The following is a 15,022-nucleotide window of genomic DNA, read 5'->3' as shown; positions in this document are numbered from 1 at the left end:
AAACACTTGACGAGATCTAAAAACTTTCCGCTCCTGGCTCAGCCTTACCGTCATAAGACTTTGCACGCTGGCGGGCGGAGAACCTCCAGAAATGATCAAAGCCAAGACACCTCACTGTGCCTTTGGTTTCATGAGAATTCGTGATCCGAGATTGTTCAACAGTTTAACAAACTTGTCATGCGTAAGAGACGAACAGGTTTGAAATCAGTGTTCCGTTTCTGTTTAACCCTGGCAGATTAAAACTGGTTGATCTTTAACCTTACTTGTTTCAGGAAAAGAAAAAGACACATTTTCCCTTACACATGCAGACGTGAAGATGAGGGCATAAAAAAAGAAAAATACAAAGAATGAGAAAATCTATTTGACGGGCACCCTGATTTTTCAGTTTGGTCCATGTCCCATCCACTGACATGGAGGAGGCTGGACCTATAACCTGTATTGCAGCCAGCCACCGGGAGGAGATCAGGACGCTTTGGCTTCACTTTTGGGGAGCAGTGATGTCATCAGTCTATGATCCCCACCCACAACTTTATGGGCGTTTTCCCCATTCAGAAATGGTCAAAATCACCACCATGTCATTCAAATGTGACCTTATGATTCTGCAAACACTAACACTGACCATCTTTTAAAGAGTAAGGATCCAGACAGTGTAAACTACTTGCAATAAATGTAATCCCTGAGTGCGTCTGTGCAATCAATATTTTATCTATTGGCGAGGCCTGTGTGGCCCATTACAGCCTGAATGGGTCCTTTGCAGACACACACTGACAAACCATCTTTCATCACTCCGTGTCTGCAGCGCAGGTCAAATTAGTTCAATTTATATCACACATGTACACTGATAGTAGTGCGGCAGGGAGTTACTAATTCAACCTCCAGTGTTGTGTCGTCTTGTCTATCTGCCGCCCACAGAGGGCAAAGGCGAGAAAAGAGATATGACACTGACAGAAATGGTATGTGTGTGTTGAGTTGTGCAGTTTCTATGCATTTCTGGGAGGCTTTTTTCCCCCCCTTAATCCCTTTGAAAAGCCTCTTCCTGACACAAAGACTTTCACTCCAAATCTCTGGCACAAGCCCAAAGCCAGCAGATTTCAAGCCTAATTGGCCTAAACAACAGCAAGGGGTATCTTATCTCCACAAATCACTGCGGAATTTTGCAAAGAATGTGTGAGCAGCATTTGTTTGGTTTGTTCAAAACTAAAAAAACGTCTCCCAAAATACAATTGAACAGCAAAAATGGTATCATGCAGACATGGCACATGCTGTATAAGTCGGAATAAATTAACTGAACTTTTGCATAAAAGGACAGACAAAGTTAAAGAACAGATGGTGTTTGAAAATGCCAAATCGCCATCACAGTGTTCGTGTGAAACATGTAGTTCTTTCACATTTCTGATCTGCTCTCGCAATTTTTCTATCAACACAAAAAAGTACTGACACACATATTCCATTATTGCAATCTGCAATTTAAGCTGTTTTCTTAAGCTCTTGAATCTTAGTCTTTCCAAGTTATGTCTTCTTGGCGTAACTGTACAACACCTATTTTTCATCCAGAGATATTTGAATTCAGTTTTTTATTTGGTCTGTCAGAAACATGATCAACATGCCCACTCACTCACTGTGAATCTTACACACAATATCCTTCTGTATTCTCACATGCGCTAACTCGGACATTCTCCAGAGATTTTACCAAGGGGTTGCCAGGAAAAACTGATTTGGACATTTGCGTTTTCACATACAGCCACTCCCGATAATTTCAGGGGTTTATCCAGAGTTCAGTGCAGGTCTGAACGCACTTTTTCCAGTAACAACGGAGCTGCTGTACTTCTGTGGGGCCCCTGTTTACATACGCCAGTAGAAATTCATGAGCTGCACAATATCTAAGTTCATTTATATGCAGATATCAACAGAGAGTTACTTGATGAATTATACATTGCAGATGCAACCCACAGAAGACAGATGAGTGAAATTAATGTGCACTTGCACTTCCACAGCCTGGCCGCAGCTGGGATCTGCACGGTTATACCCATGGAAGAGATATCACTGAGAATGAAAGAGAAACAACAAATGTTATTTATGAGGCAATTTGATGTCAAATGAGGAACCACAGCACTCCCTTGGCAAACAAAGTTCCCCGAAATTATGCACATCCCTCTTAAACACTACATTTTGAAGAAAATTGAGTAAAAACAAGGTTTGACTGTGAATTTGAGTCTGGTGTAAAAATCATCTTTACGTGGAAAAATGGAAGACGTGGTTGGCTGAGGAAGAGCGTCGTCCTTTTTTATGAAACATTTAAAGACCCCCTTTTACATGTCCATATTTCTTTATACTACTACACATACTGTATCATGAGTTGGTTTCCAGTTCTGTGTGTCAGATTGAGTCCTGTGTTACCACTTGCCACTGATGAGCGGAGACCAATTTACATATGCACAGGTCTGTGACAACCAAATGAGGCAACGGTAAACTCGATCATCCAAGCCATTTTAAAACCATTAAGAGATTTACAATAAAAACTCTCAAAAGTAATTAGTTTAGGTTTACATTTCTCAAATAAAAAGATTCCCAGGGTCTAACAAACAATTAGAGCCTGGGAATAGGACATCTGTGCAAACAACTCATAGCTATGTTTTATTTTTAGGTGACCTTGGGAATTGTTGCAGGAAAAGTGTTGTTTCCCCAGATTGTACTGTACACAACGATGAAAGCATGGGAACACGATACCACGGCTCTACCCTGTGATACTGCACACACTCTGGCTTCAAAAGCGCAAGATGTCAGCGTTCGTATGCAGGATATTTCAGCTTCGTTTCTGGACAGTGGGAGGAAGTAGAGACACATCGGCTTTTACTACAGTCAATGGTCTTATCAGAGTGTAAAGCTAAACAACTTGTATTTGTCGGGATAGTAAAATGATTTATTTCCCATCAGCCAGCCTGTTGAATTGTACCAAACTGCCAAGTACCGGCAGCATCCACTGCATGCTTACTTAAACACAATCTTAAACATAAAACATTCCTCTTCCTGATGTCTGTGATATATAATTCATGGCCCATCACAAGCAACAAAACAAATCATGCATCTCCATCTTTCTTTGTACCATAATAACTTCATGTTATGTGGCTCTCTGCAGCCCATGGCTGATTCACTTCCATTTTAATCTGAAAACATCACTCGAAGTTACGTGCTCTGTATACTATCAAGTTAAAAGACAGCACTTTGTTGTCAGGTGTGCCGCACAACAAAGGATGCCTCAGGAGGAAGTGGGCATGAATAAAAATGCTGAATATCAGGAAAGAGCACATAGTTTGTACTGACATGAGCTTTACTCGGAACAAGCACAACGCGGAGCTGGACAGAAAATCTGTCTTTGTTAGCTCAGAGACTGTGAAATGAAATCGAATAATGTGGACAGCGGGAGCTGAGGCGCGACTGGATGTAGCTCTCCAGTGTCAACACACATCAATAAACAACCTAATAAAATGCCCCACGGTCAAAACATTATTTCAGCGGCTGTTCTTTCAGATGTGTTGAAAATGCTCGCCGCTAAAATCCTCACTCAACTCCTTCCTTACAAATTGTACTATGTCATCTGTGTCCTACAGGTGGTTCATAGTGAGCGTGTCAGTTGTTTTCTAAAAGCATCTTCCCTCTTTTCCCTCGTTTTCCTCTCATGTCAGCCTCTTCCTTTTGCTACTTCTGATCCCCAATTCCACCATCTCCTTCCCTCCATTCAACTGCCTCCACCATCGATTGAGGTGGACACAAATCTACGCACACAAACCCCTTCTCACCAGGGCAATCAGGTGAGGTGGCTCGATCCATTAATGGGTCATATTGGTCTGATCCCCATCATTTCTGTCTCTGTCTCTCCCATCGTTTTCATCAAACCCTTCGTCTGTGGATATGTGCGAGAGATTGATTGGCAGGTGGAAGTAGCCACAGCAATACTTGGCTGATAAGGATCAGTGTGTGCCGCTGATGGGCCGTCTGACGATCCGACCACAGGCATCGCATATGGCATATACCACTTGGCTGGGCTCGAGCTTTAAAGGTAGAAACACCAGTGTGTGTGTGTGTGTGTGTGTGTGTGTGTGTGTGTGTGTGTGTGTGTGTGTGTGTGTGTGTGTGTGTGTGTGTGTTGGTTGGGTTCAGGGCTTACCCAAGATCTGTTGAATGAGAAATAAAGGCAAAATGGGTTTTGGAAAGTAAGAGTAAAGATTGTAAATTATACAACAACTAATTTTTTCAAGAGTAAGGATGGGACGTTTCAAAAAATTAATGATGCATTACCGTTTTGGTGTCACACTGGACCACCTTTAAAGTACAGTGTGATACAATATATCATGAAGCTGTCCCGCCTCGTTGGGCAGGGTTACATCAGCCAGGTTAAAGCAACCGCCTGTACGGGACTCTCGAAGAAGGGAAGCTAATGTACCCACGAGGACGGGACAATTTCATTTGTCAACACTACATCAGGTATTCTATTGGTTGGGGAAATTTAACAGTCTTGTTGCACGAAGAATCCATTCGAGTATTACAAAATCTGAATGTGTAGACAAAGATAGGGAAGAAAAAAAATCCTACCACCATTTTTATTAATTAGGTTATTCAAATTGTTTAGGTCGATTAATATGAAGTAAACATGCTTCATAAAGATAACATATTTCATACATGCAGGTTTGTAGATGTAACAGTTGATAGATGAGAGCGTGAAAGTGAAGATAAATCCATTGCAGGATTTCACAGCGATGTTGCACACATATTGCACAAGTTGTTTGTCGCACTTGAAATGAAGTTCAGTTAATCATCATCACTGCTACACTACAGGGTGGAGGCAGAAAGCAAACATCTTGACTCATCCGCTTGTTTGTTTTGGCAAAGATGATCTGAAGTTCAGCATCAAACCTTTCATGTTCATTATCAGACACAGCTGGAGGGAGTTTTAACTTTCAGAACATTGAGATTTTTACTTTTACACTTTCATTTTAACCCATCTTTTTGGGGGGTTTTCTATCATGTTTTGCTCTCAAAGGGGCAGAATCTGTAGAAAACCCATCCCTTTGATTAGTGATTCGCCACAGCGAGAGACTGGTTCATAGCATTGTACTCCAAATTACCACCAGTCATTTGTTGTTATTCTCTTTTGTTTGGAGAAATGTTCACTTACTGATGATAGATACATAGCCTCATTTGTCCTGTTCTCTCCCATTCTGTTGATGTAAAACTATTACAATGACTCCAGAGAATGGTGAAGTATGCTACATTAAGGTTAATGACAGCAAATTAAATTTGAGCTCATTTCAGTCAACTTTTGCTGCCCCATTACTCCAACAACATACAAATATAGTTCACAATTAAAAGAAAATTAAATTCTAAAACAAATTAAACTCTATGGGCAGTAAAACTTTGTCTTGTTGACTCAGACGTTAAGAATATTCCTGTGCTTTCCTTTCCCAACGTTGACATTCTGAAACAATATTCTGAATGATATTTCTGTTTATTTCTCATCGCCTGCAAGCCTCAGAAGTTGAACTACATCAGCCATTACATTCCTGGCCTGTAGGTGGCGTACACTGGCTGGGGCTACAGGTCCAGGGCATAGATCAGTGTTCACCAACCCTTCGATCACGATCAAGTGGTCGATCTCTAAAACCTCCACTGTCGGTCCCCGTTGCAAAGATAATAAATACGACCCTCCTAAGTGTTTTTTTGGAAGATCAGGGTTGACATCTTGGCTTACGTTTGGAATTAAAAAGTGATCTTTGGTGACCACTGGCATAGACTGTATATAAAGATGGACAACATGACTGCTCCCTAAAAGTGAAGCCAAGTATCTCAGTAGTCTCCTGGTGGCTGGTTACAGAATAGGTCATAAACTCCGCCTCTTACATGTTAGTGGATGGGACATGGACCAAAGTGTAATTGTCTGTCATCTCAGGGAGTTCTTATCACATTGATGTATCTTCAAGTGTTAATTTTTCCAGATACTTGATGGAGTGAATCATCATGTTTGACATGATTGGCAAGCAGCGTGTATTAGCAGGACCTCGATACGGCAGGTCCATCCCCCGATCACTACTTTACCGACGCCATCAAAGCAAGATGGCAGCATTTGTATCCAAATACTTTGGCTCCATTTCAAGATGGTTGTAGTAAAGAGGACATGTACATTTATATATTCAGTCTATGATGCAGAGCAGCAGGTGTAAAAACTGCCAGCTGCAACTGGAAAATATTGGCACGACTGGATTTCAAGTGCTAAGACACTGTCTCCGACGTGCGCTGTAAAAGCAGAGACAACACACACACACACACACACACACACACACACACACACACACACACACACACACACACACACACACACACACACACACACACACACACACACACACACACACACACACACACACACACACACACCGAGGCGCAGGTGTTCACATCCCTACAAACACATTATTTCCCACTTGACCGGCCAGGTGGATAATGCTATGTTTCTGTGCAAAGAGACAATACATGAAGCCAACAGCAATACACCTCCCCGCTTCCTGGTGTGTCATCATGCCATATCTTTTTGAAAGGGGAAAAAAAACACTCGCACTCGAGAGCTGCAACGTTTTGTCCAGCACTAGAGTCGTTGTTTTCAGTCAATAACAGTCCAACAGAAATGAGTAGGTAGTGAAATAGAAATGCAAACAACACTGTTAACACAACGTCAGCGGGAAACAGCTTGCTATAGAATAATGCATTGTATTAAAAGTACCCACACACGCTCCTACACGTTCATACCGCACATACCGAGAGCACAAGCCAACAGCCACACAGTCTCCCCAACCTGTGGATGTATTGGAATTCTGATGAAGAGCGCACATACATACCATAAAGGTCATGATGACGTTTCAGCAGATGAACAAACGCACACGCTTCCGCACTTAGTCACACAAGTCATACAAGCTCCCGGCACATTTCCGCCCGGGGAAATCAAGATGATCTGTGCTCCGACTATGGCTCGTCTTTGATGCTCAATTAGCTCTGACAGACCTGGCTAGCTGATCCAATTATTAATTCAGCTTAGCAAGTACAGTGTGACAGGCGCAGACATGATGTCATGGCGAGGCAACCGCAGACATATTGCTCCCACTGCCGGCCCCGCACTGAACAAAGACCATTAGGCTTTAATATGCAGCTTTTTAAGCTTCTGAGTCGACAGTGGTGAAGGGCTGTGGTTTTATCTCATCACGCTCTCTATTGTTTGTTTTTTCTTCACACCTTTCCGTCACTTCTTGCATTTAATGACCCCTGGTCTCTGCTAAGGAGGTTCGGCCAAGATGCAGACGAAGGCAGGTAGGTGCATTGAAGATGTGAATGGACAGGTTTAATGAGTCCTCGTCGTAAACTACTGTGGATATTTTCCCCTCCGTTTCAAATAAAATCTCTATCACAAAAATATATCTGTCCAGATAAGAGCACAAAAAATGTATACAAATGCTCAAACATACATGCGGGGCCAGTAGGTGGCGATAAAATCTAAATCAGCGATCTGTCAAATACCAGAGAAGAACACTATGGTCCAACTAAATACTGGGCAAATACCAGCAAGCTGTGATGTCATCGTTTCCCAAATGCTCCATTTTACAGGAACACCCAGACACACGGAAATCTGTGTTTTTGAAAATCTACCCTTTGGAAGGTCTTTGTAAAAATCTCAGTTTTAAAACGTTGGTGTGCGGACGACAGGAACACAGTAGAAAAAGGTTTGTCTTGCAAAATGTCTCCATTAGTGTGAAAAGGGCGTGAGTCTCTGGTCGGACGGCAAAATGACGTGGAGTGTGAAAAAACACCAGGGAGGCGATAAAAGCAACAGGGGCTGGGAGCACAAAGTCCTCATACACAAGGGAGGCAGGGATAACTGGACACATCAGCACGGGGCAGACCATGGCAGAGGCGGGAAAACTAGAAAAAGACCGGGAGTAAAACAGAAACAGGTGATATGAAAATAAAACAGGGAGTCCAAATAGTCCAGAGTGTCCAAAGAGTCCCTGTAACGTCCCTCATTAAGGCTCAGATCATGACACCCTCTCACACAACCTCTCGGCTGCCTCGTCTTCCGACCGCTGACAAGCCTCTGCCACTCCCCAACAAGCTCTGTCGATAGCTCTTAAATTTCCACCTCTCACTTTACAGCCCATCTCTCCCCGTCTTCTTCACAATTTACCCCTCATCGTTAATCCATCCTCCTCTCACCTGCAGCCTCAGTCCCCCTCTCTCTCTCTCCTTATGCTTTTTTGTCTCATCACATATTTGGGCTTCACACACCCCCCTCCTTTATTTCTCTTCTAATTCTTCTTTTCTTTGTTTCCCCTGCCTTGCGCTAAAGACTGAAGGGAAGAAGGGAGGATAATGGAGTGGAGGAGGAGGAGGAGGAGAGCAGAGGGCTGACATAGGGAGTTCCATCTGCAGCGAGCTCATTAGACGATGGGAGGAGAATTGGCAGCAGAAACACTCAAGGCATCCACGCACACACCCCTCTCCATTTCTGACTGTCTGCCTCTCTTTCACTCATTCACACATATTGCTACCTTTCTGGACTCGTTTCAACACCGACACATCCCTACCTCCCCTCTCTCGCTCTCGCTACCTCTCCCTCTCCTCTTCCTGCTGCGTTCCTCAACGTCCTGCTCTCATTAATCACTACAATACACAATAATTGGCGAATGGTTTTACCTTTTACTACCTTCCAGTACAACGAGGCAATATATTTTTACTACGTGTGGCATCAGTGGAAACCAAGCCATAAATCCAAAGCATTGTTTAACTTGGACAGGTTATCTTCTTCGCTTGTCTTTTAACGTAAGAGAAAGAAGTGTCTGAGATATTCGTGACAGGAAGACGAAATGCTCAGCAACACTTGCGATGGCTGGCTACCTACGCCACCTGCTGTCTGCGATTGACCCTGCATTTGAACATAATGCCACGATACATGATAGATGATTTGTTCGTCACTGTATTCTTCAAAATTCAACTCAAGTGCCATTTGGAGCCACTGAAAGGGAAAGAGGCCAGGCTCAAACTCAAACAGGTAACCTAAGCAATTGCTGTCTGAGCTGCAGTAATGTGATGACATTGTCCACTTCTTTGACCTCGAAGCTGCCATGAATTTCTCTCTCTTTTCTGGCTTTCACATGAAGGTCAGCAGATGGCGAGAGGATACATTTTCGGTGCTGGGAAGCATGAATGAAAGGTGGCCACGTCACGTCAGCAGAAGTATCCAATAAGTCCTGAACAGTTCTTTGTTGGCGTTCCAAGAACCACTCCCATGTTGTCAATTGGTTTTGACACTTTTGAAAAAATCAGTCATCCTGGTTCCCCGTCACTACGAAGAGGTCAAAGGGCAAGAGACCACCCAACGTCCTGCGAGCTGTGAGGGATTTAGTGTCCTGCTCAAGGACACTCCAGTGAGACAAATGAGGCCTTGGATCCAGATCTTTGGGTTGACAAATGGGCTCTCCTGAACCACACTTTGCACAGCTGCATTCATCTCTTGTATAGGAGATGAAAAGTCACATCAATCATGCTCACTCATATGTGTCTATTAATCTAATGTATTAGTTTTGCATAAAGTTAATCCATGTGTACATGTATAAGGTCACTCATTATGCAGTGTGTTTGAATACTATGCCTCAAAAGGTCAGGAAAGCCGCTTCCCGTCTCTCCAAATCTGTTTTACAAGCTGAGGCAAGCCAAAAATATAGGTAAGTGTAAATGTTCAGAGATGAAGGTATTGAGAAACCCACACATTTACTTTGTGGCTTTGCAGAGTGCGTGTACATGTACTCACCAAGGCTAAACTAGCTGAGTTTTTAAAGGAGAAATGCGTTTTTCAGTTTCTACTGTGTTGTAGGATTGTAATCGTTTGCCAAGTTACAAAGACCAAAGCCCAGAAGTAAAGGGAGCTCCTCTACGCCACAGAAAACACTGCTCCTAAAGTTCCTGAAACACCATGTCAGTAATCAGGCCGATACTTCTGGGGAAATCATGGTATCCCGTGACATCACACCTTGCGGCTGTTATGCCCTCGTACAAAGCCAGGTAAAGCAAGATTGGAGGTCGACAATTCCTACACATACTGGAAGCAGTTGACCAATCACAACAGAACGGGCTAGCTGGCCAATCAGAGCAGACTGGGCTTTATTCAGAGGGGGGCCTTAAAGAGACAGGAGGTAAAACCAAGTATTTCAAAATATGAACCTGAAGATGAGCATTTTGTCTCCTTTGATGAAGCTGTGCTAATAAAAGTAACAAAACAAGTAAGGTAACTAGTTACTTTTGAATTAATCACATAACTTTGATACCGTTTGAGTTTGTCAATAAGTAAGACATGATTACATTTTCCAAATAACTTGCCAAACACTGCGGTAGCACTGACTCATGCAATGTGGCAAACTGCATGATTTGTGGTGTGTACACAGAAATACTTTCAAGTTCTCACAACCTAAATTAAATTAATTTCCTTCCCTATAAATATAAGAATCTCAAGACTGACTCTAATGGACAAACTTTAGGAAAACGTATCACATCTAGGATTGGTCGGACATATCCCGATAACATAGCGATGTTGAGTGCACTATATACGGCACCCTTGAGGGAGAAGAAGAGTGATATTAGAGGTTAAATGGTGTGTAACATGTCTGCAATCTTGTAACAATTCCACTGTAATGGGGGATATTGTAAAATTGTCCATTAGCAGTGACACATCACTGTTTTTTATATCATTAAACGGGCAAATACGCATCTAGTCACAGACACGCGCATCAAGACATCTGATTGATGAGTACGGAGAGGCTGTCAATTAGCACATCCCCTATGGCCATGAATATGCAGTTAATGCAATCAGCAAGTATGGAGCAAATGTCAGCCAGTGGCCTGAGGCCCACTCACACTGCAGTTGAGTGGATATATGGAGGTAAACCTGAACAACACATCGCAGGTAACGGAGCTCAAGGACACAAACGTGTGGAATCAAAGCATCGGCTTTTCAGTCTCTGATTCATCTTGAAGCTGCTTCATGTTCAACGGCAGTAATTTCTTTTTTTTTTTTTTTTCTTTTAGTCATGTAGAAGTAAAAGATAAAAGGGACTTATATGACGTAAATATGGATACTCTATAGTTTAGAAATTGGGTTAATTGTCGAATCACCAAAAATGTTACTGATAATACAAGACAGTCTATTTTGGCAGCAATAATAATAACTGCAACAATAGCTTTTGAGCAGCATCAGATGTTGCCTCTGGGCTTGTGTCCCACCTCAAAGAGCTTCCATATCTGCCACTGGGACTCACTGCTTCTTGAGAGGAAAGTCATTAATGCATTTTGAACAACCATCTAATCCAATATTGAGGAGACAGCACACTACTGGTCCAGGGATGAGCTTTGAAGAGGAAGACCGTCCGTTTTCCACCTTTTAAGTTTGAACCTGGAGAAGACTTGGATGGGGTCGAACCGCCCTCGACCACTTCTTTCAGGAACATATATGAATCAAGTTGAATTTTGGGTGTATCTTGTGTTAGAATAATAAATGTACAGTGTGACACAGAAGGGGGGGGGGCTTGAGGTCAAAGGCCAAGTATAAAAGAGCCTCTGAAAATAGTAGAGACTCATAGTCTTGCTCATACACAGGTGCTCCATGTGCTACTGCTGTCACATGAATTATAAACGATTCCTGGAACAAGTGAAAGGAGCTAAGTCTCATCCCACTTAAAAGTTTCTGCCTGCTGTTAAATATATAAAACTAATTTATGAGATAAACCTTCAATGTTGACATCAAAACTTTACAATGCTCAAAGTCATGACACTAAAACGCAACTACAACGTGTCCTCCGAGCATCAGCACAGATATGTGACACAGCCTTTCCTTTGTCAGATGTACAATATGTCACTACATGAATGACAAATTCTATTTGTTCCATTCCAACATATTTCACACTATCTGCATTAACCACACCCAGCCTCCCCTCTGTGGTGATGGAAAAAAATCTAATTCAGAACACTTACAGTATTCTCAAATTCTCTCTGCCCCTGCTCTGTTACTGGGAGGATAGCTATAACTCAAAGTCGTCCCCTCTCATCAGCACCACTCTGTGAGGCAACCGCCGGCCCAGCACATCCCGGCAACTCTTTGGACTGTCGTCAGCACTCCATCCTGTGGACGCCTGCCAGCAGCCCCTCCATCCGATCAATAAGCACCGGCGGCTAGCCTTCCCCTCCTTTGCTCTCACTCCCCCCTGTCTCTCTCGCCTTCTCTCGGCTACCACAGTGTAAAGACCGTTCTGTTCTGCCGGCGCAGCATAGTGATTAGGCCTTAGGCCTGTGCTGCTGTGTGAATTAGCTTAATCTGTGTCCCTGATGAAGGACAAGGCATTTCATGAACACTGGAGACACTCACAGGACATAAAAGAAGCTAATCTTTAGGAAATATAGAGCGGGAGAGGAGTGTGAGAGTGTGTGAGGGACGCCAGACAGTTCCCACATTGATAGGTCCTTTGTAATGCTGCTTATCCTTCAACAACAACAACAAAAATCTATCAAATTGTTGAAGGTGTGTGGCTCATGAGCAAGGAGAGTGTTGTACTGCCATTGCTTTTTAAGTCCTGGGAAAGTGTATAATGTGCTGGATTAAACAGACTGAGCGCTGGTTATCTGTGGAAGACACGGGAGGGAGAGGAAAAAAAAAAAACCTTTATCCCTATGTTCCTGCACCAGAGGTCAGTTTAAGGGGAATTAGAGGGGATTGTCTTCTCCTTGTTACACGGCTGCTTACCTGGCTACACCAGCTGCCTAACCTGCAAACCCAATTTTTGGATTTTCCAAGTGTCACACACTGAAAGATAATGCTTTCCACACCTGAGCATGTGCCAGTACAAGTTGCCCACTGTACTGTACATCTGTGCCTCTGCTGTCCATCATGCACCGGCCCAAGTGCTGACATGCAGTTGAACATGAACCCACAGCATGCCTCACAGCAGCCTGGCCCTCCTCGCCGCCGCCCTCCTCCTCCTCCTCTTCTCCTCAAAATCATCTGCTGGATATATTGCACGCCCTTGACAAACTGCCAGAGCACAACCCCCCTCCTGCAAATGTCTATTGATCAAAGCGGGAGTAAGGCTGTGGGAAAAGGTATGGAGTCTCACCCATACTCTTATCACCTCCCATTCACCAGAGACATGCAGACAAAAGGAAATTCCATAAAACGTAATGGGCCATCCGCAGACAATGAGATTCATGAGCAACGTGCAGAACTGTGGAACCTGAGGCACAGAATTTGGACACACAAATAAATCATGTGCCACACCATGGCTTCGAATCCAGATGTTTTACGTGTATAACAACAACCCCTCTGGTGAGGAAGGAGTTGTCCAAACAAAATAAGGATTGATCTTGAGAGGAAGAGCCACCACAGCCCTCGTGTTTACATGGTGCCTTTTTTTTTCGCACCCTTCGAGCACTTTTACGCACAACCAGTGGTGGATTTGGGTCAGCAGTCAGCTGGAGCCAAATGGATGTTGTGTGCTGGGCAATCTGAGCCCAGCTGCGCCGCACGCTTGTTCCCAAAAGCTGGGGCATCATTTTTAAAGCACGATCCAGAGGTCACGTTCACATTTCTGCACATGCGTCTCCAAAATTGCAAGAGTCAGTCCCAGGTGGAGACTCGGCTGTCACCTTCACCTGCTCTGTAACATTGTTGTGTTTAAAAAATTTTTTAAAAAAAGACGACTTACCGAAATTAGATCCTGGCCACTGTCAGCGACCGGCGTCCTCCTCGTGTGTCTTCCCCGTGCGTGGTCCGCCTCTCCTTCCGAGTCCAGTCCGCAGTGTGCTCGGGATCAGAAGGCAGCGGAGCCGTGCGCCTTTCCGCGGTGTCCTGCGTCCGGAGTTGCCGGGGATGGAGCGACCATTTGCCGGGATGCTTGGCCGGGGGTGCGAGGCTGGGGCATGCGAGACGGGAGTGGAAGAGAGATGCAAGGGGATAAGGAGGAAGAGGAGGAGGAGGAGGCGAGGTGCGGCGAGGCGAGGCGCTGGGCACGAAAGCGAGAGAGAAAGGGAGGCAGAGAGAGGAGGAGAGCGGCGAAAGCACTGCGACGGCGGGGAGGCAGCACCATCCGAGAGGAGGCAGACGAGCGGCTCTGTCTCCCCCCTTCCGCGTGCACGCGCCGGTGCACGCGCGCAGCCCTCTGTGGCAGCACCGCCATCATACAAAGACACGCAGCGCCATCTTCAGGCGGCGTGCGGCGGGGAGAGGCTGGGTGTTGCCCTCGCACATTTACTGTGTGTGTGACGACTGCGTGTGCACATTGAGAATCCTTCCTTTTCTTTATCATTGCGTCACAGTGTCTCCCCACGGGGAGCAGTAACGTTTTATCACACCCTCAATCCTGTGCATGTTCATCAATGTGTGCATGTTCATGGAAAGTCAACCATGACACCAAAAACTCCCTTGACCCCCATCACACACACAAGCTGTTATTCATTCCCTATATCTTGAATATGACCATAATCCTCCCTCAACATGTACTTTTACCAAGTGGCTTCTACATGATTGTTTTTTTTTCTATCACAGCTGTTTCCATTGCTTTAAAATGATCTATTGTTATATCTGCTTTATCCTTTGATTTTAAATCATTTAAATCTATCATTGAGCTTGTTTGCTTTTGGTGTTTTGTTTTCATTTTTCCGATTTGGCTGAATGGCTGCTTTGAACTACCTATACAAATAAAGTTATTGTTATCATTATCATTATCGTAAACACTACTTGCCAAACCTGAACTCTTAACCTAACCTTAGCCCTTATCTAAAAACCAAGGCGGGCCCGTAATGTGACATTGGCGAGAGTGTTTTTCTCCACAGTATCATCACATCCACCCCCCATGCCCACACCCCCCATTCTACACACATACACACCCCATGGCAACCAGATCCCTATGGGGTTATGATGATGATAATATCACCCGACCTGCACTCC

General features: G+C 44.1%; 1 protein-coding gene across 4 annotated transcripts in view; it reads right to left on the bottom strand.

Annotated features, from left to right (window-relative positions):
• The window catches only part of ctnnd2a (catenin (cadherin-associated protein), delta 2a), a 240,811-nt gene extending 226,600 nt beyond the window's left edge, over positions 1–14,211 (bottom strand). For 2 of the 4 annotated variants that reach the window (XM_034571625.1, XM_034571624.1), the window contains exon 1: positions 13,782–14,211. The gene's annotated coding sequence lies outside the window, so the exon portion shown is untranslated. Of the gene's footprint in view, positions 1–2,584; positions 2,592–13,781 lie in introns of those variants that run through there. The other 2 variants (XM_034571622.1, XM_034571623.1) reach the window with 2 other exon arrangements.
• Between the last annotated feature and the right edge of the window lie 811 nt (positions 14,212–15,022).

Source organism: Hippoglossus hippoglossus, chromosome 20, assembly GCF_009819705.1.
Source record: "Hippoglossus hippoglossus isolate fHipHip1 chromosome 20, fHipHip1.pri, whole genome shotgun sequence".
Lineage (NCBI taxonomy): Eukaryota > Metazoa > Chordata > Actinopteri > Pleuronectiformes > Pleuronectidae > Hippoglossus > Hippoglossus hippoglossus.
Note: the sequence above shows the minus strand (reverse complement) of the source record. Positions and strands in the feature narration are given on the sequence as shown.